Source organism: Pan troglodytes, chromosome 6 (genome assembly GCF_028858775.2).
Source record: "Pan troglodytes isolate AG18354 chromosome 6, NHGRI_mPanTro3-v2.0_pri, whole genome shotgun sequence".
In the NCBI taxonomy this organism is placed as follows: Eukaryota; Metazoa; Chordata; class Mammalia; order Primates; family Hominidae; genus Pan; species Pan troglodytes.
Window position 1 is genome coordinate 117,814,153 of NC_072404.2, and position 27,991 is coordinate 117,842,143.

Here is a 27,991-nt window from a genome sequence, read left to right on the forward strand (position 1 = left end):
CTTCTTTGTTCTGATTTCACTGCTGCACACTCTAGGCCCAGTTACTGACTGACGGTGCTGTGAAAAATAATTACGCCCCTGTGCCACAACTTTCACACACTATTTATGTGTTTTTCTTCACCAGATACCACACCTGACTGTTGAAACTGAAGAACTTTGCTAATTCCCATTAATGTTATTGTCCCCTCTCACATGAAGCATGAAGATTTTGCTTGAAGAGCTGAGTCAGTCCTAGAGAAGTACATAATTATCACAGATTTCCACATTTAAAAGCCCCAGAGTGTAAGCATCCTGCTGTTCAAAGCAGTCAAAAAGATCCCACGTCAGCAGGAAAGCAAACCAGTAGGATGAACTCAGGAAGAGAGGCCAGTTCTCATGAAGCTAATTACTCAGAGTATGAGAGTAATTAAGTTAGCACATCAACTTTTCCAGGAGTGGAAAGTGTTCTAAGAAGAGAGCGAAGTACAACAGCGTCCTTCTGAACGGGTTTAGCAGGTGGCATCTCCTGATGACACTGTTAGCATTAAGCTCTTTGAGACCCAGCAGCTTCGCTACCTGTAGCAAATTTGTGTGAGGAACACCATTTGTTAGAGAACACACAATAAAAAGCAATATGAGTGTTCCTCCTTCTGGTTTAAAGGAAATGTGTAACAGATGAGATTTTCTTTTGCTCTTGCATTTACCAAAGAGTTGTTTTTAAGCCTGCTCTCTTCCCTCCCAGATAAAACCCATTCATTCAGTCATTCAAATGATGGGCACCTGCCAAGTGCTAGGTTTTTTCTAAGAAGCCTGAAATCCTTCTCCTCACAGAGTTTATACTGCCTACTGCAATTCACCAATACCTCTTCAGGTTACAGGTAGGTAGGTAGGTAAGTATGTATTCATTCATTCTTTTAGAGACAGGGTCTTGCTCTGTCACTCAGGCTGGAGTGTAGCGGCACGATCACAGCTCTCTGCAGCCTTGAACTCCCCAGCTCAAGAGATCCTCCTGCCTCAGCCTCTCTAGTAGCTAAGACTACAGATGTGTGTGACCAAACCCGGCTGATTTTTAAATTTTTTATAGAGATGGGGTCCCACTATGTTGCCCAGGCTAGTATAGCTGTTTTAAAAAGCTACCTAAACACTTCATGCAAATAAAATTGTAACATTAAAGAAAGCAAAAGTATATGCCAGAAGTTCCTAAGAAATATCAGGTCAGTTGACACATATGTAGCATAACTGCAATTTTACAGGCTTGGTTTGTTTATATGATTAAGTTAGAATGTGGTCTTGCTTCCTGTACTCCTAACTCTTCCTAACTCCTTTTGGCTTCTCCCCACAAATCTTTGGATTTCCTCTCACAGATAATCTTATCTGGACTTTTTTAACAGACATTAACCTGCACACTACTCCTACATCTTCCACTGTCTCCCATCACTACCCTTCTCCATACCAGCTCCATCTTCCACATCTACCTGTTCCCACACTCTGTAAAGAGAATGCTGATTTAAGGAAGATGCAGTTGTTACACTGAAAGATGGATGTATTCTTTCATTCAGCAAATATTTATTAAGTGCCTGCAATAGGCCAAACACTGCTAGGTGCTAAGCAAAACAGACACAGAGCCTGTCTGGGTAGAACTTATGAAGTATAGGAGGAGACAGACAAGTGATCACATAAATAACAACTGTATTAAGTGTTGTGAAAGTAAAATGCAGGCGTTATGTTGGAACAGAGCAGGGACCCTGCCTAGGCTACGGGTAGGGAGGGTTCTTCAAGGGAGCGGTAGCTAAGGAGTCCACCGGGCAGTGTGGTGGGGATGTGTGGAGGGATGGCAGAAATTCTAGGCAGAGGAAAGAGCATATGCAAAACCTGCCACTTTTAAGAACTGGGAAGGGGACTTTGCAAAGACTGCAGTGAGGCAGAAAGGGGACAGACAGAGCCCTAATTCCACAAGACCCTGGGGATCAAGTTTTTGCATCATAGATGCATTGGTAAGCTATTGAAGGGTTTTAAACAAGGGAGTGAAATGATCAGATTTGCATTTTAATAAGATTGCTCTGGCTAGATGCTGGAGATTAAAATTCTCCATTAGGGTTTCCATGGATTATTCAAGTCCCCATGAATTTTTGTCTAGGTATAACAAATTCCTTTGCACCATATGAGTTTTATCTACCCAATTAGATAGTAAGTGGTAATAGTAAGGTAAGTTCTGGTGGTATTCAACAACTAGAACTTTGACACTGTCTGCATTTGGGCTAGCCAGCCTGTAGCCTTAACTCTGTCTGCCCCTAATACTTAGGAGGAAACTGAGAATGCCTGACAAATTCCAGCTACTCTGGGCTGAGCTGGAGACCAGGATCAGGTCTCTGGGCTTGTCTTCTAGGGCTCTGTTACCTCATTCTGCTATTAAAAAAGAAAATTTTTTCTTTAAACCAATGGATGACTCACCGCAGAGAAAAGTGATGGCATTCCTTTTCTGAAGGTCATTAAAGTATGAGAAATCTAACCTGGGAAGGACGGATATGGCATGAGTGAGGGCAGGAAGAAACAGGAGACAACATTTTAGGGAATCCAGGTTCTGATTTAGCATGTTGAGATGCAGAACACAGACTTGCTCTGTGTTTGAAACTCTAGGATGGGAAGAGCAAGGACTGAAAACGCCTGTGAGGCTAAGACAACACCGACCCTGGCAGCCAGCAAGTGTCTCTGGAGGCAGGAGAGAAAGGTGGGCAGCACGCTGTTTCCAGCTTTGTGTACCTCTCCACCCGCATCTGACCAGGGCCTGAATTGGCCAACAGGGAAAGCTAAAGGTAGACGATAGGCCTGGGGAACTTAATAGACTCTGAAAACGCAAAACTTCCACCCACCAGCTGGTCTCTGACAAGCTGAATTTCAGGTTGCCTTGCCTCTGGGGTCCCGAGTGTTACTGTTGGCCTGCCTACAACAGATCTTGTTGCAGGTGACCCATACTGTCTGAGATAAATACATATCTAGAACTCAGGTAACACCCTCCGCCTACCAGTTATTAGTCTCAATCGTCAGCACACATCAGATTGGCTATTTAATGCCAGTGTCAAGGGTCTATTTGATTCAAACTCTTTTGAACCCCCACTAGCCAAATCTAGGACAATTTGAGCATTAAAATAATATAATTAATGATAGTAACAAGTTACAATCCAGAGAATAGGTATCTACTTGTGAGTCCATCATGCTATAATAAATATGTAGGAATACCAACTAATATATACAAGGAATTATGTCAACAGAAAATCACCATGGACCAACTATTAGAACAGTGGCGGATTCAGGTAGGAATCACTAGCTAAGGCTAGTGGGTAGAGATTTCCTACTAAAGACTAAGATATTGATGTGGTCTCAGAATATCTCACCAGAAAATATTCCTGGCAACGTCTACAACTTCTCAATTACTATCCTTGCAAAGTGATGTGCCAGGAGCTCCATTTTAAAGAATAAAGCCTAAAAGCTCTTTTCTGTGGCATGAAATGTCAACCATAAAAAAAAAATGGTGACTCTATGATGAGAAAGCTGACAAATAACCACTTCGACCAGGTGATCAAAGTTGACATCATGTATCTGCATGGGGAAGAGCAGAGCATCACTTTTGCACTGTCCTGCCAAGAAGGCATGGCCTGGACCCTGCCTGAAACACATTCTACAGAATGTCAGGCCTCTCTTTTTAAAACCATCATGGCCATGAAAAAAAGGTAAAAATGAGAACTTTTCAGATGGTAGGAGGCCAAAAAGACATGACAACTGCATTTCTACACACAGACACACACACACACACACACACACACACAGATGGAACAAATATGGTAAAATGTTAACCACTGGGAAATCTGAGTCTGGGTGAGGAAGACATGAGAGCTCTTTTTATGTACGATTAAAATTATTTAAAAATAAATTTTATTTCTGTCTTTCCTTTCTTCGTCTGTGCATCAATGTCCTTAGGGTGCACGAGTGCAGTCAGCCTGCCACTAGGGAGCACAGCCCAGACTCTGCTGTTACACATACTGCAAATATGCAGCCTGTTTTCAGGGGCAGGTGGCTTTGCTTTCCTGTATTACATATTATTTGAGAAATTTTACATTTGTTTCAGGTATTCCTGGAAACGTCTACAACTTCTCAATCACTATCCTTGCAAAGTGATGTGCCAGGAGCTCCACTTTAAATAAGAAAGCCTAAAAGTTCTTTTCTGTGGCACGAAATGTCAACAATTTAGCCCCAATCCAGCACCTCCCAGGTTCCTCCCCACCCCAAACCTCAACATACTGAGAAATTTTCAAGCTTATCTATCTTTGCTCATTCTATCCCCTCTACCCAGCACACCCTTCCCCACACTCTCCCATCTGTCAAAATCAGCTGCATTGTCCTAAAGGGCCCAACCCAGATACCTCATTTTTGTAAAGCCCTACTTACCCTCAACTGCTCTGTCCTGGGAATAACTGGTCCCCTTCTTCCCTCTTTTTTCCTAAGTCACTTTGCCTATATATGCGGAACTGTGTTACAGTTAGCAAGCACATGCCTGTGTTTCTCTACCAGACTCTAAGTGTCTAGGGGAGGCAGAAGTCAAGCAGTTTTTTTTTTTTTTTTTTTTTTGAGATGGAGTCTCGCTCTGTCGCCCAGGCTGGAGTGCAGTGGCGTGATCTCGGCTCACTGCAAGCTCCGCCTCCCGGGTTCATGCCATTCTCCTGCCTCAGCCTCCCGAGTAGCTGGGACTACAGGCGCCCACCACCATGCCCGGCTAATGTTTTGTATTTTTAGTAGAGACGGCATTTCACCATGTTAGCCAGGATGGTCTCGATCTCCTGGCCTCGTGAGCCGGGCTTCCCAAAGTGCTGGGATTACAGGCGCGAGCCACCGCGCCTGGCCCTCAAGCAGTATTTATGTTTGTATTCCTCAGTACTTGGCGCTTGGTACATGGCCCTCTTAGTATCTGCTGAAGTGTAAAGCCCCACATCTAGGCATCTACTGATAAATAAGTATAACAGAGGAAGAGATGTAGTGATTTGAAGCAGGCACTCTGGGGCCAGACTGCCTGGGTTTGAATCCTGGCTCTGCTGCTTTGCAGCTGTCGGCAAATTAGACTATATTCCAATTGTTTGAGAAAATAATAGTACCTGCATCAGTGTGTTGTCACTTAGAACAATGTGTGGGTTCTATTGTCACTACTAGTGGTACTGGATCACCCTCTGTTGTCTGGAGAAGAACACAACCCTGGCCCCCCAGAGAGGATCCAGAACCCTTCCTCCTCTATACCCTGCCCCCACCCCCATGAACTCAGGGTTTAAGGTATTTGTGATACTTGTTCAAGACCAAGCAAGTCTGCTAAAATCTTGAGTTCTACACTGGTTTCTTCTTCTTAAGAGTGTATGAAGGAGATGCCAGCAGGGAGCTGTAGGGGATGTGTGTGTGCACTGCTTGGGCAGAGTGGTATGTACTAGTTAGATAAGGGGGAGTCCCAGTCCAGCACAGGAAGGAAATAAAAGCAAAAGCAGACAAACACCCCCCAACTTTTAAAGCATATTATGGCCAGGTTAAAATATCTCCATCTCACAACATGAGGACAAAGGTGAGTGCCGATTATTCTGCACACTCATTCTGCAGCTCTCCCAAAGTTCTCAGGGCACAGTGCTCTCTAACACACTGTGCAAAGACGGTGCTCTAAACCACCCCGAGCACCTCCATGGCAGTCGTCCTGAATGGCCTGCCTAGGCTGGGGGAAGGTATACTTTTGTTTTCATAAAACAAGAACAGGAACTATGATCACTTCCTAGTTCATGGATGAGCAATGGGCAAGAGAGCTCTGGAATCGTACAATGCAGTGATGTGATTCATCCCCTTAAAATGAGGGGGGTCAGTGGAACTCTGATTTCCAAAGTTGCTTCCAGGCTATGAGTAACTGTCGACTATACTTGATACAAAATTTCTTAACATGGCATGAAGAAAAACGAATTACAGCAGGTGTCAGACCAGATGAGCTCAGGCAGACAGAGCCTGCAGTCTTCCCCTCTGCACGTCCCACTCAGCAGCACCTTTCCAGCTGCATCCTAACTGGCATGACCTAACAATCCCCAGTGCAGTGTCCCTCCTGGGTATTGCCAATTCTACTCTGGGCATGAGTTAAGAGGCCAGAAGCCAGGCTGCACGTAAGAGTGAGGGGAAGACAGCGGAAAGGGTTACTATTCTCAGTAGTGGAACGGCCTGTCTTAATAAAGGGCACATTGTGCTAGGGAGGCATGTGATGGTAACAGGGGCCTTGCGGTTTATACAGTGGCTCTCTTCTCCAGTGTTCAGTGCCAACTACAAGATGCAGCAACTCTTTACCCCAAATCTGTCTCAAAACAGCCAAAATGCCATGGGCTTCTAAGTGCAACCCCAACTATGCTACTCTCTAATGTCCACTGTCTCATTTTAAAAGTTATTGCTGAAATACAGCCCAAATCAATCACGCATGCACAGAAGAGAATGAGCTTGGACTGTTATTTTCCAAATTTCTTCAAAAGTAACATGCTGTTCTAAGCGTAAAAAGGAAATGTGCCAGTTCAGAGAGTAATTCTGTGAAAAGCAGAAAAGGAGCACTGGCTAACTTAGGGATAAAACAGGCTTTTCTAACAAAACATTACAGTTTTTTGGCCAGGGGGAGGTGGGGTGGTAGTGGAAAACTAGTATTTGTATGAATCCCTGTCCTTATTTTGTTTTATAGTGTGTTTATACAAGAAGCCAGCTTTAATGAATATTGAGCAACTCCCTATTGGAAAAACAGAGCTGAAAACAAATACCCAAAGATGGATTTAGCAACAGAAAAGGAAATTATTGAATTGAACTAAACCTTAAACTCAAAAACTCAAATCTTAGCACATATATATGTACAACCATTCACTCCTGTAACAATGACATCTTTATGTTAAAGCCATAGGTAAAGCTGAAATTTTCACTGGACCAAAAATCAAGTACTGGGTTATTCTTCCTAGCTTGAAGTAAAAGCAAATCTTTTTCACAACACACAGAGCTCGAGTTATATTTCACCAACCCCCACCCAAACATCATGCTCTCCTCCTCTCTTTTGTGGGCATTCTTACTTACCCACCCAGAAACAAAATAACTGTGATTTTCAGCGAGCAGGAAGCCAGGTCTCAGGAAAACTTCCCTCAGCATTAAAGGGACTCCACACATTAGCAGGCAAAGAGCCCAGGAGCTGTTGCAGAGAATTTATTTATACCCATTTGGAATTTCCTGACGAACTAACAGCCTGCTGGCCACGGGGTTTAATTCCAGGACTCTTGGCATCAGTGAGACAGCAAAAATTACCAACAAACAAAACTGCTAGCAAGATCTTAAAAAAGAGGCAAAGCCCTCTCTCATCTTCCTTCTGATTTTTCAAACTATCCTCATACTCTTCAGGCATATGAAATGCTGACCTAGAAATGCAGCTGTAAGCCTGTTAATTCTAGGAAGAAATCAGAAAGGCAGCAAATGTTTCCTCATTGTTTGTGCTGACTTACTCCCTCTTTCCCCAACCCTCCACTGCAGAGAAAGGCTCTCTGTTACAATTTGAGCTATAGCACAGCAGCTGGCTTGTGAAGGAAATGATTGAGTTTTATGCTGAACCGAGGCTGGAGTGGAGGCAAGTGGTTCCTTTTTGGTTCCTTCTTATTTAATGCAACATATAATTAGAAGGCTAAAAACAATCACCATTTGTAAACCATAGGCCCAAGCCTCCTTCCCTTGCTCTGTACCCTCATACTCTTAAACATTTTATTCATAACATCTTCGAGCAACCTTTGTTTTTGTTTCAAAAAGTTAGTAACAATGGTATGTTCCCCTAATGATTTAAATTCATTACCTCAAAAAAAAAAAAAAAGTTCTTTTTTGAGATAGTGTATCACTCTGTCACTTAGGCTGGAGTACAGCGGTGCAATCACAGCTCACTGTAGCCTCAACCTCCTGGGCTCATGTGATCCTCCCACCTCAGCCTCCAGAGTAGCACGACACCATGCTCAGCTAATTTCTGTATTTTTCTTGTAGCGATGGGGTCTCACTATGTTGCCCAGGTTGGGCTCGAATGCCTGAGCTCAAGAAGTCCTCCAGCTTTGGCTTCCCAAAGTGCTGGGATTACAGGCATGAACCACCACACATGGCCCAGAATTTTTTTTTTTTTTTTCAAAAGCAGAAGAAAACATTTCTGTCAAAAGTAAATGATAACATAAACCTCAAGAGAATTTTTAGTGTTATGGGTATGTTCTAAAACTGGATTGTGGATATACAACTGTCCACATATACTAAAACTTATCAAACCATACACTTCAAATGGGTGAATTCTATGGTATGTAAAACAGCTCAATAAAGTTTAAAGTAAAAAAAAAAAAAGGAAGAAAAAATCTAACCCAAATCTCTTACTAATGGAGGCCTTGTTGTGTAAAGTAATATGAAATTATTTGGATCTGCTGTTTCAAAATACCTGGCACTTGAAACTTTGTTTTTAGTTTGTTATTTTTTAATCTGTTGGTTTATTTGGTATAAACCAAGCCCAAATAAGTGCCATGGTCTTATAGAGTTTAATGTTTGTGTCTTCACTCAGGAAAGTATGTGTCTCAAAGATAATCACCTTTAAGGTCTCCCATCAGTAACTGTGGTCACCAGTAGGAGACGAGACAGAAGGAAAGTAAATGGAATAAGGCAGGGCATGTGCAGGCACCAAGATGAGCCAAACTAGGCAGGTCCAGTGAATTCTTATAAAACTGTGCCTCTCTCTACACAGCTGTCCCCTGTTTTGAATTTTACAAAGCAGGCTATTTAGAGTCATCCCTCATCTTTGTTGATCTCTGTTTTATTGTTTAGAACTGGCTTTGCCTGCCTGCCCTGTGATAAAATTCAGTAAATCTTGTTCAACTAGTGCCACATTTACCCAATGTACTTAGACAAAGGTGAAGAAGGCATTTAAAAGAACCCTTTTTGGGGGGCATGGTGGCTCATGCGTGTAATCCCAATTCTTTGGCAAGCTGAGGAAGGAGGATTACTTGAGCCCAGGAGTTTGAGACCAGCCTGGATGACACAGTGACACTCTGTCTCTACCAAAAAAAAAAAAAAAAAAAAAAAAAAATATTAGCTAGGTGTGCTGGCTTGCCCCTGTAGTCTCAGTTTCTCGGGAGCTGAGACCACGAGGATTACTTGAGCCTGGGAGGTTGAGGCTGCAGTGAGCTATGATCATGCTACTGTACTCCAGCCTGGGTGACAGAGTGAGACTCTGGTCTCAAAAAAAAAAAAAAAAAATTCTTGTATTATTTAGTTACATTATTATATTCCAAACTAAGATTTAATATCGGCTGGGTGCAGTGGCTCATGCCTGCAATCCTAGCACTTTGGGAGGCCAAGGCAGGAGGATCATTTGAGCTCAGGAGTTTGAGACCAGCCTAAGCAAAATAGTGAGACCTTGTCTCTATTAAAAAAAATAATAATAAATATATATATATATATACACACACACACACATAAAATTTTAAAACTATCAAAAGACTTGTTCTTAAAAGTTAAACGAATAAGGTACTGAATGTAGTGTTTCTTGATCCTGCAAAAAAAAATCTGCTACATTCATAAATATTGTGTTCTGGTAAGAGTTTAGATTACATAAAGCAGTCGAAGTCAATCATTTTGCTAAAGTAGCTTGTATCTGACCCCATGGGTGTTTGCCTCTGTGCTTCTGTGAAGGTGAGGTCCACCAGAAAAAGTCATTGTATGCAAATAAATGCCTAGTCCTTTATCAGATGATGACAAGGGTTGGGAAGGGAAACAATTAAAAATATGAACCCCTTCTGCCTGGAAACCATCAGCCACAAAGGTTCCCACTGAAGAGAGAAACACACACCTATCTGCCTTTACTCTTTCAATATACATACAAAGAAAGAAGCCAAGTAAGATATGGGAAGATGAAGATATACTCAAGGCTTGGCCTCTGCCAGGTGGAGAGTAGCCAGAAAAGGTGACGCCCAGTGAGAAAAGGAACCTGCTGGAGACAAAAGCCTTCTGTGGTACCAGGCTGGCTGAGAGTATACCAGCACAGTCTTTATCCCTGGGATGGTGGCTTTGGAACTTTGAGACTTCAACCTGAACCTTCAGTTCTTACACTTAACAGGATTACTGCAGCAAGACTTTTCCCCCAGAGAGCCTGCTCCCTTAATCTAGAGATAAGAACAAAGTTAAATTAAGTAGTGAGTGGTGGCCTGAATTACACTGTGGACAGGTCAAGATGCCTATTTCCTGACATCCATTGAATTTACTTTCCTCCCCCAATGTTCCCTGCCCCCATCTTTCCCCACCACCCACTGTGCACAATTCTTCTGGACTCCACTGCTGCAGGTGCCTTATACATACACAAACTCATTTAATCCTCACAACAACCCTACAGAGCAAGGTATGATTACTTCAGCCTTTTACAGATGAACCTTATGTCATGCATAAGCATGCTGCTATTCTACTGCTACTGCTTACTCTACTGCTGAATGCATACTATTTTGGTACTGAAAAGCCATAAACTAGGGACATTCTCTCTTGTAGCCTTTTTTTTTTTTTTCTTTTTTTTGAGACAGAGTCTCGCTCCATCACCCAGGCTGGAGTACAATGGCGGGATCTCGGCTCACTGCAACCTCTGCCTCCCGGGTTCAACCAATTCTCCTGCCTCAGTCTCCTAAATAGCTGGGATTACAGGGGCCTGCCACCACACCCAGCTAGTTTTTTTTTTTTTTTTTTTTTTTTTGTATTTTTAGAAGAGATGGGGTTTCACCATGTTGGCCAGCCTGGTCTCAAACTCCTGACCTCAGGTGATCCACCCACCTCGGCCTCCCAAAGTGCTGGGATTACAGGCATGAGCCACCGTGCCCAGCCTCTTGTAGCTCTTATAAACAACAATAACAACAGCAACAACAAAACCCAAGGACAACAATCAAAACAATCTCACATTCCTCCCACCCTTTCTGGCTCAGGTAAGCTTACCTTGCAAAAACTCTACCTATGAGTATTTGCCTTAGAAAGAGACAGAGTGAAAGGAGGATGCTCTGCTACCCCACGCAGAGGGCCTGGGTTATTTCTGTTATACTGGACTTCCCCAAACCCCTAAACAGTTCAAATACTGTATTGTGCTGCTTTAACCACCCCTCCCCTGAGGTGCTTGGGATGGGTGTGAGACCCACACTGTGAGCTGCAATGAGGGAGAAAGTGGGTACGGCCCTTTCCACAGCACCAAAGCCCTTCTCTACCCATCTCCTTCATAGTCTTAGGGTGTGACAGGATTTAGGGGATTAAAAGGAAAGTCCAGCAAAGGCACCTGCTTTTCCATTCCTCCTCCTGTGAGGTGTGCACCATGTTGGGTCTTGGAAGAGGACTCCTCCTTTACATGCCTGGATTAGCAGGATCCGCTCAGAAGACTTAACAGGAGGGGAGATTTTCCAAGGAGAGGCCACCCTGCCTTCCACATGAGGAGGGTGTGCCCCGGCAGAGGGGTCTGATTCTTGTCAGGAGAGTGACTTTAGGAAGACGATGCTATCTGATGGTCCTACCTTAAAAGACAAGAAAAATAAAAAGTCTTCTGTCTTCTGATCCTTTATTCAACAAATGCATTTCCCCAAACACATGTGAAGGCTTAAAACTAGTGTCGCATGGGCTTTCTACACCTTAGGCTTTCTTTACAGTCTGGATTGCCCCATGGTTATTACCTTTGTCACATCTAAAGAAGAGATGGTCTCATAATATATTTTCATCCAAGATTTGAAATCAGCATTAAGAAAAGCCAATACCAAATGAACTGGGGGGACACAGAACTAAATAAGAACATTAAGACCTTAACTTAGATTATTACAAAGACTCTATGAAGGCTGTAAATAAGGGATAATAAGGACTATTTATCTCCTCACACCTAAAAGAGGTGAGGTCTGTAGAGACCTTCCCAAGAAAACAGTGGGAAAGAAGGAAAGCAGGCCAGCCAGCCATACCCCCAGGGGCTACCAGCTCAGGTTCTTACCTACAGTTGCAACCAGCTCACCAAGCTGCACCAGAGAATAAGCCTAAGACAAAAGGAACCAACTGGAGTCCCACCTCCTCCCTATCTGGTTGTGCTGCTAACATGCCACAAAAAGCAATGAAAGGCCATGGCAGCCAGAAAGAACTTTCCAAATGGCCCCTGACAATAATCTTCCCCTCAAGACAGCCACAACGTACCTGGTCACCTCTCTCTGGAACCCAAGGCACTTAACAGACAATACCATCTTTCTTTCTCACTCTTTTTTTTTTTTTTTTTTTTTTTGAGACAGAGTCTCGCTCTGTCGCTCAGGCTGAAGCGCAGATCTCGGCTCACTGCGACCTCCACCTCTCGGGTTCAAGCTATTCTCCTGCCTCAGCCTCCCAAGTAGTTGGGATTACAGGTGCCCACTGCGACGCCCAGCTAATTTTTGTATTTTTAGTAGAGACGGGGTTTCACCCTGTTGGCCAGACAGATCTCAAACTCCTGACTTCAACTGATCTGCCTGCCTTGGCCTCCCAAAGTGTTGGGATTACAAGCATGAGCCACCACACCCAGCAACAACACCATCTTAAGCCTGCCTTAGAGCAAGTGAGGGAGAGAAAGCAGATAACTACAACTTCCCCGAGAGGAGGCAGAATGCAAGAGTGTGTGTGTGACACAGTAAAAGCCATCTGTTCACCCAGGAAACACACCCAGGTGAAGTGTCACACATGAATTCACAGAGCAACCAACTGGGAACTTAGGGGAAAAGGCTGGAAGAAAACTGCAAAGAATATAGCACATCAGATTGGCAACTGGCAGGGCTCAGGCCCACAAATTCTTAGGCAGGTGCTGGGCCTGATTTTTGACCTGTATTATATGCCCAGCATTATGCCAGCACAAAGTAGGTGCTCTGCAAATATTTGCTGGTTGAACATTGAATCTGTTGACTCTACAAGGACTACTAAGCAAGGCATTGTTGGGCATATGAAGAAGATGACATGATTCTTGCCTCTTAAAACACTCAAGTTTATAACATTAGTGAGGCACACAACCGTAACTCTTAATTAAAAGCAACTGATGGCAATTATTTAATAGAAATAATAATAGAATAATAACAGAATAAAAGGAATAAAGAAGAGGAAGAGAGGAACTCCCATTGGGAGTATCTGAGAATGCCTGTTGGGAGAGGTAAGAGAGGTAGCAAGACTTGAAAGATAAGAAGGGCTTATATTAATAGATATGGGAAAGATATCCAGGTCAAGAAAGCAAAGACACTAACTGGGGAACAGGGCAGGGTGGGGCTGGGAAACAGCACTGGGAGGGAGCAGATGCTCCTATCTTACACAACTCTTTGGATACAGCTGGTCTCTGAGTACCTGTAGTCATGGACCTCCGGGGTAAGGCCTACTGTGATTTTTACAGACACAAGAACTGAAGAAACGGAAATAGAGCATGATTTCAGACAAAATAAGGTCCAAAACAAAAGTTCAGAGTTAAGATAAGGGAATAATAGTTAGAGATTAAAGTTTGTGAAAGTGAAAATGTTTGGGGAGACAGAAAAATAACAGAAAATACAAAGCTCAATGATCCTTAATCTTGCCAGCCACCTTACATACACAAAACCACAAAGCAGGGAGAAAAAGGCAAAGGACCAATGCTCGCAGCCTTGGGTCTGGTCCATCACACAAAGAAGGAAAATGGCAAAGACGTAATCTGCCAAATACATCTGTATGGTCATTTAAAAGTGAGCCACTGAATGAATGAACTCACTGAATTGAAGTATTTCTATGGAGTTTCATGACATTCCTTCCAGTAGTCCCCAAACAACACCCCAATTGAAATGCAGCAGTATTAAAAAAAAAAAAAAAAAGAAAAGAAAAGAAAAGAAATTCAGCAGTATCTGCAAAGTCTCATCTCAAAGCATCCAGGGACAACATGCCAAAGGATAAGAGCCCAGAGGAAAAGCCCCCAGCCCTAAGCCCCCTTTACCTTTCTAGAAGATGTTTAGTCTCAGGATTCTTCATTTACAATCAGCGTCCTGAGGTGTTGTGAATTCCAGCTGCTGTTTTCTAGCACCCAAGTAACAACCTAGCATGTTCCTCAGAGAACACTCAGCTCCAGCACGTGTGTGATGCTTGGGCCCACTCAGATCCCTTACCGGATAAGCTCATAGGTAACAATCATTGCACTTATGATGTGATGCTGCCATTTCCCCTCACACTGCCAAACAGTTGTCCCTGGGGCAGACTTGGAAGCTCTATAAAGTGTGGTGCTAATGGAAAAATCTGGTGGCAAAGGGCATCACAGTGTTTTGCAATTAATTTTTTTTTCCTGTAAGCTGCATTGTTGAAATGGTTTGACATGCAAACCATCCCTCCCTCCCCGACCAGTGTACAGACTTCCAGGTCTCCACCCTAGCGTGTTCTAAAAATCAGTGTATCATCAGGCTGATTCACCACTTGAAGAGGTCGGGCCCCGGTTGGGGTACATGCTGCATAAGCTCAGCAGGTACTTCTGCCTCCTCTGCCAGGTCACAAGAAGACAAACCAGTCTTTGTCCTCACAGCTGAGGGGGAACATGCCAAATGGGTTGCCCCAAAAAACATATTCATGGTGCGTCCCTGAGTTGAATAAAGCATCCCAGTCAATCCACCTAAAAATGCTGAGGGAAAAATAAATAAATCGGCTGCACCATGTTGGGTAGATAGACTTACATGAGGGGGATACTGAGAACAGAGGAAGAGAGAACTTTTTTCTGGTTTTAGTTAGAAAAAAGTAAGAGCTGATGCACATGAGTAGGATTTTTAAGATATTAAGCACTGGGCATATAAGTTACTGGAAATACCCCATCTCTCTCTTTGATGTTTTCAGTTTGGAATATTCTTCCCCCTTTCTTCCTGGAGAGTCTTAAATGTACCTGCTGTATAGAAACACTTCAAACGCCTTGGCCTAATGGACAGTGGATGCAAATGGAAAAGGCACTCAGTAAACTGGGCAGGGATGGGAAAATTGGGCAGGACAAGCTGAATCAATGTTTTCACAAAATTATTTGCAAAGCTGATGGATGGGATTTATCAACTAAACCAAATATTGTGAGACTAAATTCAGAAAGCCACACAGCTATCTTTTGATTCTGCCTAACAGAGATCATGTCCAAAGTATAAAAGATCCCTGAGAGAAAACTTTTCCAATGGAATAAAATCATGAAAAAGGAACTAAAATAAACTCAGTACTAGTAACTATTAGTAGCAAACTGTTTCCATAAATGGTTACTCTAGTACTACCTCCTTTAAGTAAAGGTTTGTATGGTGAAATTCCAATTCCACAACCTCTGATCCAGTTGGGAGGGAAATCAGGGATCAGGCAAATCTGGCCATAAACAAGGTAAGAGTACAAAGATTTAACTTTCAGGATAAGAACAAATCCTACAAATCCAACAATTTGTCCCTTAGCACAGCTCTCCCTTATGTCTATAGTTCTGTTTTTCTATCTGTTGATTAGAGTGACCTTCTCATTTTTATAGAATATTGTTTAATCTGAGTTTCAGCCATGGCTTGCTTTAACTAGGATAAGAAATCTGGTCACTATATATATTTTTAAATCTCAAAATAGCAGCGTACTTATTTTTAAGTGGTGAGATAACTCATCGTACAGAACTACCAGCTGAGATGACTAATACTATATGTACAAATGGGCTGCATTTCAAAAACCTGTGTTTTCCGGATTCATAATGAACTGCAGCTCAAAAGCAGAACCAGGCTTAGCCTGTAAAACATGAGCATACTTTTCCTAAAGCATGTGGAAATGAGTAACTCAGTTAAGGCTCACTCCAAAAATACCCAACAGAGAAGCCAAGGAAGGAAAAAGAAAATAGTCTGCTTTTGGTTTTTGAACTTAGAATTTCTACAACTGTTTGAATGAATCTTATAATCTGATTTCCTGGATGGGTCTTCTTAAAGGTTTTATTAGAGAAGTCTACCCAATGCAATTAATTTTTTTTTTTTTGGTCAGGAAAGAGCAAGAACTTATCGTTTCTGTGAATTTGAGGATTATGATACTATTTTTCATGCCAGATCAAATCAAACCACCTTTTATAGAAAAGGAGCCAAAGCGGTGACTGTGAGCTTTAGTCACGATCATTTTCCTCCAAGCCCATACAAACCTTTCTCAGAAACTGCACAAAGGAGATGAACTGAAATTATCCCAGAAACAGGAAGAAGGCAAACCCTGGAAAAGGAAGCAAATGAGCTATACCTTTGATGGGCTCAGCTAGCCCACCCAACTCATTCAAGAAAGAGGGGAAGTGCATAATCAGAAATAAATGCCAATACTCACAACGAGAAGTCTGCTGAGGAAGAGCAGAGCACGGAGTTTTCAAATCCTTGTAGGAAGGGCTGTTTTAATCCTTTGGCTACCCAGTCTCTTAGAATAATAGCAACAGCTCAAGTTCTTAACACAGCGAATCTCCCTGTTGGGTGTTTATTTTGTATGTGTTTTTTTCTTTCTTTCTTGTTGGCACCTATAAAGTTGGTACTAGGCAAAAATCCCCAACCAAAGGGTTTCTTTGCCCAGTACCCAGGAGCAGGAGCACAGATTTTTCTCCTTCCTACACTCAAATAGGCTGGTACTCACTGGAAGATAAATCATCCTTTCTTGGCTTAGCTGGAGAGCTAGTCGCCTGTCTGAAATCTGACGCTTAAGCCATTATGACTGGCTCAAGGCTTGGAGCAAGAAAGCTTCTAAGGTGAAGCTGGCTACAGGTTAAAACAAAGCCTTAAGAGTTTATGAAACAAGCAAGCTCTGATGAGCGAGGGGCTTTTCAAAACCTCTCCGGGGGCTGGGTGAATTCTGAGGTTCTGATTAACCACACAGGCAAGACTTCAAAACCCAGGGTGTCCCCCATTTGTAGGTGGTCCCAACATTTTAAGGGTTATGAAATTGAAATCTAAGAAGTAGTTACATTATCTTCTCAAACACCACCACTATAAGAAAATTATCTCATCTATAAATTTCAGCGTGAAATTAGCCTTCAAAAGACTAATAACTACAGTTTCATTGAAAGTTGAAATGCATAATCTAATTAAATGCAATTATTAAACACACTAATACTAGGATGAAGCTGTATGATGCAATAAATAAAGGAATAAGAATATGTTTATTAATTTGAAATAATCCATACTAAGAAAAAAAGTAACTTACCAACATAATCCCTATCAGGGAGGACGTTTTATTTTTCAACACTGTACTTTAGGGTTTTATGCAGTTTTCTGAAATACATCCTTTTCACTTGATCTGTTTAATCAGAACTTCACAGATATCACACTTCTGATTTTAAATGTCAACATAATAAATAACCTTGAACAAAGGAAAAATGTTCTCCATGTCCAACTTCTGGCTTAGTCATTAGCTGTGTGAGCTCAGCAACTTGTGTTTTGTCATCTGAGAGTATGGAAGGAAGGCTGGACAACTGAAATGAAAACACGCCCTTTTAGTTCTTACCTACGTGCTTATGGCAGGCTCCTACCTATGTGTTTATGTCAGGCTCCTACCTATGTGTTTATGTTTTACCCTCTCAGCTATTCTAATAGTCTCCAACACACTACTTATGGGAGAATACAAAGCACAAATAAGAACACACATTTTAATCCTTCTGCAAATTCATTCAACCAAGAGACCCTGAAAAGTCACGGAGGGTACCCATGAATTAAAGCAGCCATAGTTTCTAATCAGCAAACTCTCTGCCTTCGGGGTAATGCTAACACAGATGACAGGTCTAAGATTCACCACCACGGGCACACTGCCTCTGCTGTGCTGTGTGTTTCCTTACAGATGATCTCAGAAAACACCAGGTGGGTTCTAGCCAGACCAGTCACTGCAAACTAGTCTTATACTTGACAAATAGCACGTAATTCCTGCTATCAGGTTCACCGCAGTGGGCTCAGAGTTCTGTTTGAGAAACGCTCCTGCCCAGAAAAATATTTACACAAACGAGAGTGGGGTGCACCGCACTGCAGCATTCTGCCTACCCTGCCATGAGTCTGGCTCTGTCTGGCTGACCCGGTCTTATCAGTGGCCTTTGTACTCATTTAAGATCAGCATAAAGACAAAAGCTGGAGCCAAATAACTGACCAAGATAACAAGATTCAAGCCCCACAACAGTTACTAAAGCCATGAAAACATTGTGCCCTTTAACCCAGTCATCCTGCTTCTTTGAAATTGTTGGGAAATAATAAAAAAGGAGGAGAAAAATGACCAGGCAAGATGTTCTCTGCAACATCATCTACCATAGGGAAAATGTGGAAGCAGTCCAAACATCCAAACAAAAAAAGAATAATTCGACTGCTAGAAACACCATAAGGAATATTATACAGTCATCGAAAATAATAATTTGAAAACCATTTTCCATGAAGACTTGGAAAAATGCAAAGAATGTTAAAGTCAAGAGCTGATATCCAAATTATAAAAGCTTATTGAAACTGTGTTTAAGTTTGTTAGCCTGAAAAGGATGAAAAATAAATACTAAAAATAAGACCTAGTGTGGAATTTTGAGTAATTCTTCTCTTCTGGTTTCCTATCAAATTTTATGTTATCATTAATTTAAATAACTTTTCTTTTTTTTTTTTTTTGAGACGGAGTCTCACTTTGTCATGGAGGCTGGAGTGCAGTAGCACTGTGTCGGCTCACTGCAACCTTCGTCTCCTGGGTTCAAGCAATTCTCCTGCCTCAGCCTCCCGAGTAGCTGGAATTACAGGCGCCCACCACCACACCCAACTAGTTTTTTATATTTTTAGTAGAGACGGGTTTTCACCATGTTGGCCAGGCTGGTCTCGAGCTCCTGACCTCAGGTGGTCCACCTGCATCGGCCTCCCAAAGTGCTGGAATTACAGGCGTAAGCCACCGTGCCCAGCCTAAATAACGTTTTAATGCAATTCAATAAGCATCTTTAATAAATAAATATGTATTTGTCTCAAAAAATATATATCCAGGCTACAAAAAAAGAAATAGCATGAGGGAAAAGCTATAATCAATTGGGGAAGGCAACTATTAGCAAAAATAAAGATGATAAGAGCAGGCATAAAAAGTCACCCCCCAGTGCTCATCCATTTATGTCATTTAACTAGGTTTTATGAGGATGTTAATACAACTCTGGCCCCAATATCATGGCGTCCAGCAGGGCCTGACATGAGGGTACCTGGGATGTTTCCTGATCAGCGGCTCATGACAAGGACAAGAGAACAAGGGGAATGGTGCTATCCCCTGATATATGACCAGCACTTTATGTTTTAAAAAGTGTTTTTACAGCTATTATTTTTTTCCCCACACAACCACCTTGTGAAGAAGGTAGGATAGCTATTATTATCTTTCTTTCACGAATAAGCCACTTGTTATTTGGCTTCTAAAGCATATCTAAGCTCTAATTAAAGTTTCACAACATTAGTGTTTAGAGAGGTATCAATCAGTGCATTCAGTTTACAACATGATTCAGAAACTTGGGGAAAAAGCAGACAGCCTCATCCCTACACCCCAAAGAAACACAGCTATTTTCCTAACCAACAATCACCATTTACTTCCTAGCTGGCTATGAGAGAACAGTCAAGAGCAATTTATGATGCTCTTACCTCCTTAACAAAAGACACTGCAGTACTGTTAGCAGTACCATAATAAAGTGTTTTTGGTTTTTTGCTTTAGAGATAGGGTCTGGCTCTGTCACCCAGGCTGGAGTGCAGTGGTACCATCATAACTCACTGCAGCCTCAAACTACTGGGCTCAAGCAATCCTCCCACCTCAGCCTCCTGAGTAGCTGGGACTACAGGTGCATGCCACTATGCCTGGGTAATTAAAAAAAATTTTTTTTGCAGCGATGGAGTCTGGCTATGTTGCCCACACCGGTCTTGAACTCCTGGCCTCAAGCAATCCTCCCTCCTCGGCCTTCCAAAGTGTTGGGATTACAGGTCTGAGCCACCCCATCTGGCCTAAAATGTTTTGAGTTAATGAAAACAATACTGTACCAATCAAGAGAAGTAGGATGGAGGATCTGGTGAAAAAGAGATAACACTACGAGGAATGATTGATTTTGATGGGCTGGTGGTAAGGAAGGGCAGGGGGTGCAATCTGGAAGGGGTACACAGGTAGGGCTGCACACAAAAGTAGAGCACCATTAAACTGAATTTTAGATAAATAATGAACACTTTTTTAGTATTTTTTTTTCTGGCAACCGTGTACACAGGAGACTTTAACTTTCCCTAGAATGTACAATCCTTGAGGGCAGAAATTTTTGCCTCTTTGGTTCACTGCTGTATCCCCAGTACCTAAAACAGCACATAGTAGGTGCTCATGTATATCTGGCCTATATTAATAAGGTTTATTTCTTAAGCTAAGTAGTGTGTACAAAGGTGCTTGTTATATAACTTTCACACATTTTGTATGTCTGAAGTGTGGCATAATACATTTTACAAATTACAGCATTAATGAATAGCTCATTTTAAAAGCAGTTTCTTTTACCCAGCCTCCGTGAGGGACTCCAAGGGGGAAGTCAGAGTATAAAAGGTTGTGAATCACCCCTTATCCCATTTAAATGTTACATGGGGATGTTAACTTGAGATGATCAGTCGTCGGATGTATTTTGTGCCAAGGGCATGGTTTGCCCTTTCCCAGAGGCTCCTCTTTTGCTTGTTTTATTACTAAGACTATGGAAAGTGCTTCTTTTGCCACTGCCCTGACTCCATCGTCACATGAAATTTCCCCTCATGCTCTACAAAGCCCAAGCAGCAATTTTTGGAAATTGAAGAAACATATAATTTACTCCACATCTGAAACTCCTACTAAACCCAAATAGCTTATCCTTTTCTCATAGGAGACCAGTAATTGGCCCTCACTAGCTGCCAAGAAGCCCTCTTTATCTCATCTTCATCTAGGTTCTCTAAATGTTATTTACACGCATAGAAGTGTATTTATAACCCGCATCTCTTACATGGAGTATTTTTTTAAACATTGGAGAGGTGTTTCTTTTGTAATACAAAGTGGGAAAAGGTAAAGGAATGATTTTTATTAACATATTCTCAACCATGTGAAATATATAACATTTGACAACTATATAAAAAATAGGAAGACATTTATTTCTAGGTGGTATTATCACCAGTAATTCTTGCTTTTGTTTTGGTTTTCAGACAATACAACACGCATCTATACTTTTAAATTTTCAGCTGGGTGCGATGGCTCATGCCTGTAATCCCAAAGTGCCGAGGTAGGCAGATCACCTGAAGTCATGAGTTCAACCCCAGCCTGGTTAACATGGTGAAACCTCATCTCTACTAAAAATACAAAAATTGGCCAGGCGAGATGGCATGGGCCTGTAATCCCAGCTACGTGGGAGGCTGAGGCACAAGAATCACTTAAACCCAGGAGGCAGAGGTTGCAGTGAGCCGATATCGCGCCACTGCACTCCGGCCTGGGTGACAGAGCAAGACTCCATCTCAAAAAAAATTTTTTTTTTTCTATGAGTGTCATATATATGGTGTACACACATTTGTGTTTGTATATACATATATGTATGTATATATTACTATGTGTGTATATACATATACAGACACATACACATATATGTATGTTTGCATATATATTACTGTTTATGGTTGAGTCTCTAATTAGATTTGCTTATGGATGTACATGGGTCATGGTGACTAGAATAAGTAAAAAATCTTCCCCTGCACAGTCCAGATAACTGTCTGCTGTAACAATTCATACTCTGACACACTAAAGTCACAAATCAGAGAGCTTTCTTTTGCTTTCAACCTCAATGCCCAGACCTGTTAGGCAGGATACCAGGTGGGAAGGAAAAGTTACAGCTTGCTTATTAGATCTCAGGAACAAAGAAAAAAGGTAAGTACTGAACAAACCAAGTTGGAAAGGAATTAGTGGGGTAGGTATCTAAACCCATGAAGAAAGGATTTTGCCCAAGGCACCAGAAGAAGGTTGAGGTCTTGAGGCACCAACAATCTTAAACACCCCTTCCCGTGAGCATGTGAATGGAAGCAAATGGAGGGCAAGGGAGGAAACCACATCATCAGAGGGAATTAAAACCCACCCACTACACTTGAAATTTCATAATGTTTCAATCTCCTCTCTCACCAAATATTTTACTGGAGAAAGTCATCATAATTCTGATTTATTTTATTTTTTGATATGGAATCTCACTCTGTCACTCAGGCTGGAGGGCAGTAGTGCAATCGGGGCCCACTGCAACCTCTGCCTCCCAGGTTCCAGCCATTCCTGTCTTAGCCTCCTAAGTAGCTGGGATTACAGGCATGCGCCACCATGCCTGGCTAATTTTTGTATTTTTGTAGAGAGGGGGTTTTGTCATGTTGGCCAGGCTGGTCTTGAACTACCGACCTTGGGTGATCCATCCCCTTCAGCCTCCCAAAATGCTGGGATTACAGGTGTGAGCCATTGCCCATAATTCTGATTTTTCTTACTTCATTTACAGTAAGTCCCCGAACTTCTCTGTGACATTACATAGGGATGATGATGACAGTAAAATAATAGCTTAATCTCATTAGATTATTGTGAGGATTAAGGATGAAAATGCAGGCAAAGCATTTTAGGCACCATGGTGCATTTAAGTGTTCAGTGAATGTTAGATATTATCATTCATGTCTTTATTATTGATAGCAGTCCCACAGCAGAATCTATAAAAGTCTCAAGAAGCTGGGCAGTAAAAAGGTCAAAAATGGAATGGACAGGGAAAGATCAGTCATCCCAGAACAAATAACTGAGTTTATCTGGGTTTGGGTTATAGTGTTCTACCCAGAGGAGATACTTGCAGCTGAGACCGCTAGAATAAAAAGTCACATTCATGGGCTGGGAATGCCCACTTTAGAGGTCACTTCCTGCTGTTGTCTTCAAAAGTGCTTTACGGCTTACATAGCTCCTGTAAGTATGTTTCTGGTGCGCTCACTGGTCCTAAACCGGCAGGTGGATATACTTACCGATGGTTTACATGTGGAGAAATAGCCCTGCCCAATATTTCACGGTTAGTGCTGGAACTAGGACTCAAATTCAGGTTTCCTGGCTCCAATTCTACACTTGCTCCAGTACATAATGTTGTCATTTGAAGGTGTTCAGAGCCAGCAGACATAGGACTCTGGACTCAGACGCTCAGAAAAAATTTCTGCATAGACAATTACTATTCTTACTCATTCAGCTATTTGGTACATAACTCAAAAAAGAAATGAACACTTGGCATGCCATTTGGGGCAGGTTGTCCCCATGGTGATGTGTCTCTTAGGAGGATCTTCTCTGCATTTCGTGTACAGATTTCTCCCGAATCTCACAGAAGCAATATTGGAACAGAAAGTGAAACTATGTAAGTCTCTAATATAACCAAAATAAGAATTCAAATACAGGTCTTTATGATTCATAATATGGCTTATTGCATATTCCTAAGAGAATCATTTTACAGAATATACACTTCTCTTCCCTCCTTTCTCTTTGTTTAGCAACATCAAACAAAAGCTGCTTGGGAGTGGCTACTAGGAATTGGTTTTAAGCATCCAAACTAATTTCCTCTCTCCTCATTCAATCCCTCAGAAAGAAGTGCAAGAGGAGTATACATTACATTTGCATCAGCATTCAGCATTTACATTTGTTTTTCAACACTTCAACAGAATTGACTTAGGTAATAATTTACTCAACTGATTTCAGTGCAAGACTCTCAGATAAAAGCAAATTTTCTGAGAGTAAAACAAAACAAACCCAAACTTCAATGGACAGAAAATTGCTTTGAAATCCTAGTTATCCAGGCAACTTGCTATTATCCGTTCATTATTAAAGAGAATAAAAAATTAGTTTGAGAAAAGACATACATTTAACACACAAACTCCAGAGCACAGGGTTACCTGAGGCACTGCCGTTAACCTTTGTGGTGTGAGCCATGCTGGCTTGAGTCCAATGAGAGATCCAGAAAGGAGTGAGGAGTCATGCAAATTTTATGCATCAAGTTCTCAAAGGCATTCAACCTGAAACAATAAAGAGAGCCCCATCAAAATGGATCATTTTAAAAATGTACAACACTAAATCTTAGACTTCCGTTTACAAAGATGACTGCTAACAGAGAAAGGAAATTGGAATGGGGGGAGAAAGACTATAGATCCAGGAGGTGACTGCATTGGACCTGGCAGTATGGAGATAACACCCACGGATGTACCAGTGGCTACATACTGAAAGGGGGTCTCTACACATAATAATCTATGGGAAACAAAATTGGTTCTCTAGAAATGAGACTATTTTAGGAAAGTGGTCACCAAATACAAATGACTTCCTAATGTGTAGCACTCTACAAAATATTTTTGGTTTTTAAGCATATCTTCCTTTCCAAATTCTGTTCAAAAAGTTCATTTATTCAACTGCAATTTCAAAGCAATTATTGCACCAAATGTTTACATTTTTAAAAAGATTAACTTCATGGAAATTCTTTTGAGATATCTGAAGTCTTTCTACCAACGCCTCTTTCTTACATGCAACCACCTTTCTAAAGCACAAATCTGATCCAGTCAGTCCTCCTCCTCTTAAACAAAAATTCATTATCTCCCACTGTGCCGTTGGATAAACTTCAAATTATTAGAGGCATTCGGACCAGAGCAACTCCATCTTGAATAGGGGCTAGATAAAATAAGGCTGAGACCTTTATTTTAAGTCTAAATTCCCAGGAGGTTAGGCATTCTTAGTCACAGGATGAGACAGGTCAGCACAAGATACAGGTCACAAAGACCTTGCTGATAAAACAGGTTGTGGTAAAGAAGCCGTCCAAAACCCACCAAAACCAAGATGGAGATGAAAGTGATCTCTGGTCATTCTCACTGCTCATTATATGCTAATTATAATGCATTAGCATGCTAAAAAACATTCCCACCAGCAGCAGCACAGTTTACAAATGCCATGGCAATGTCAGGAAGTTATCCTATATGGTCTAAAAAGGGGAGGACCCCTCACTTCCAGGAACTGCCCACCCCTTTCCTGCAAAACACAAGAATAATCCACCTCTTGTTTAGCATCAAGAAGTAACTGTGTGTACAATCAGTTGAGCAGCCTACGCTCCTGCTCTGCCTATGGAGTAGCCATTCTTTATTCCTTTATTTTCTTAATAAACTTGCTTTTACTTTACTCTATGGATTCACCTCTAATTCCTTCTTGTGAGAGATCCAAGATCTTGGGGTCTGGATTAAGACCCCTTTCCAGTAACAAAATGATAGAACATGGCACATAGTTCTGAAACACCGGGGTCCACATTGGGCAATATATTCATTTTACATTGATATTTCTATTTAAAAGTTACCTGAGATTACCATAATAAGACTTATATTTCAATCACAAAATTTAAAACAAAAAAAGAAAAAAAATACAAAAAAGTACACTGTTTCCCCTTTGGTTTTTGCAAATACCTTCCGAAAAATACTAGCAAACAGTAAACAACAGTACATATAGAAATTCCATTTCCATTGTGCCCAAACTCTGACTCTAGACCCATGAAATCAGAAGAAGTTGGGAGAAATAAATTCTAAGTTGAGAATTAAAGTGTCAATTCAGAAACCCACATGACCTCTTAACAACAGAATGCCAAAATAATATCTGTATACACTAATTCTAATGCAGCCATTGAAATCATATAAGTTTTTAATAAGGCAAAATATTCAAAGTATGTTGGTTAAAAGAAAAACAAAACTGTATACTATCCTAAACCTAATTTTATTAAAAATATGTATGTGTATATGTACACATTTAAACGATGAGAAGTAAATGTACCAAAATGTTCACTGTGGTGGTTGCCTCTGGGTGATGAAATCATGGATTTTAGCTCTTTTCTTACTTTTGTAATAATAATTATTAAAAATAAATATTTAGGCCAGGTGCGGTGGCTCACACCTGTAATCCCAGCAATGTGGGAGGCTGAGGCAGGCAGATCACCTGAGGTCAGGAGTTTGAGACCAGCCTGGCCAACATGGCAAAACCTCGTCTCTACTAAAAAATACAAAAATTAGCCAGGGCTGGTGGTGCACGCCTGTAATCCCAGCTACTCGGGAGGCTGAGGCACCAGAACCACTTGAACCTGGGAGACGGAGATTGCAGTGAGCTGAGATTGCACCACTGCACCCCAGCCTGGGCGACAGAACGAGACTGTCTCAAAAAATAAAACTAAAAATTTAGACCCCTTCTGTCTTATTTGCTTTAAAACCCTCAGGGAAAAGAAAAGGTATTTTTTTAAATGCTATTCAAAGAAGGAAACTATCAGGCTACAATCATGAAGATTATAAGGGGTCAGAAATATAAGTAAATAAAAAGGAAGGAAAAGGAAATGGCTGATTGCTTTGATCACATAGGGTGAGAATTTCTTGCCACTTAGTGAAATTTCCCTCATTGTTTAAATGGGTTTGCACCACAGTTCAAAGCTAACTACTGTGAAAGCAACTCAGTGTAAACTCAAAAGGACCCTTTTTTCTCTTTTTTTTTTTTTTTTTTTTTTAAGCAGATTGCTTCTGACAAGCCTGCCCGCTGCGTGGCTTTTCCAGCTACACTGACTAGCATTGTGTTCACCTGGAGAGAGGAGATTCTAAACCATCCACTCCCTGTTGATCCTTAGTTTCTGGCTGGTGACACACCAGAAGGATAAGATGGCTCCAATCTCCCTGATGAAGGGGTAATCACCTCACTTTCTCTTGGAAACAGAGGCACTGGTTCAGGTCCACAACAGTGAACTTGGAGAGCAATAACCTCTGTGTGCACAGTCATTGCTGGCTGAATCAAAAGGCAGGCATTAGGGATAAACACTGTCTTTTAAGAATAGGAGTGAATGTCTATACATTTCTGACAAACGCAGTTTTATTTAAAAAAAAAAAAAAAAGTGGAGACTGGGAAGACCAGAGAGGGAGGAGCAAATGAAGGGGCAAAGGAAAGAAGCCCAGTTTCTGGAATTATTCAACTAAGTATGCTTTTAAAAGCCAACAGCCACAAAACCCTAAGCCAAACCCTGTTTACTGGCCCCTTGCTAGCCTTGTGTGTTTGCACTCTTGCTCCATAACAGCTTGTAAATACCACCATGTAAAACCTTGAAGGCAAACAGAAGACAAGAAGGGACAAGCTGCATGTGCTAGGGGTGAATGAAGTATGCGTCAAGGTATTTGGATGGAGATGTGCCCAGAATCTTCCTAGTCAAGCTTAATAAACTTTGGCCCAAGGTCCTCTCCTGTTATTGAAACTCTTCCATCTGGCAGATTTTTTTCTCAGATCCAAATTGGTGCCTCCCACCCTTCCCCAAACTGAACAATAAAACCAAAATAAGGAGGAAGCCTAAAATTAGGAACTATAAGCATATCACTGGTAAAATAACAAGACACTGTTGGCCGGGCACGGTGGCTCACGCCTATAATCCCAGCACTTTGGGAGGCCGAGGTGGGTGGATCACTTGAGGCCAGGAGTTCAAGACCAGGCTGGCCAATATGGCAAAATCCCATCTCTACTACAACTACAAAAATTAGCTGGGTAGGGTGGTACACGCCTGTGATCCCAGCTACTTGGGAGGCTGAGGCACAAGAATCACTTGAACAGGGAGGCAGAGGTTGCAGTGAGCCGAGATCACGCCACTGCATTCCAGCCTGCACAGCAGAGTGAGAGACCCTGTCTCAAAAAAAAAAAAAAAAAAAAAAAAAAAAAAAAAAAGAAGACACTGTCACTGGGTGTGAATCCTGGCAGTGTCTGTGCAAAGAGAACAGTTGTATATTGTGTATTGATTTTTCTCAGTTATTATTCATGCTGACAGGCGGCCTCAAATTGTGAGTGCTCATTCTTCTTAATGCTATGCAGATTCTTATGTCGGTGCATTGTATAAACCAGAAAAGGTTTGGCCACAGTCCATTCCTGTGTTACAGATCAATAAATTGCTTCTTTTCTCCCTCAGAGGACAGTGCAAACCAGTAAATCTTAAGTGGTACAATGGTGGCTTAGT

The 27,991-nt window shown here is 41.6% G+C and overlaps 1 protein-coding gene and 1 pseudogene across 2 annotated transcripts in view; one reads left to right on the forward strand and one right to left on the reverse strand.

The window, feature by feature from the left end:
* Positions 1 to 27,991, forward strand: part of LOC112209800 (sterile alpha motif domain-containing protein 11-like) — a 231,895-nt gene that overhangs the window by 135,268 nt on the left and 68,636 nt on the right. The gene's annotated exons all lie outside the window — the stretch shown is intronic.
* Positions 1 to 27,991, reverse strand: part of LOC464963 (KN motif and ankyrin repeat domain-containing protein 1-like) — a 146,624-nt pseudogene that overhangs the window by 38,262 nt on the left and 80,371 nt on the right.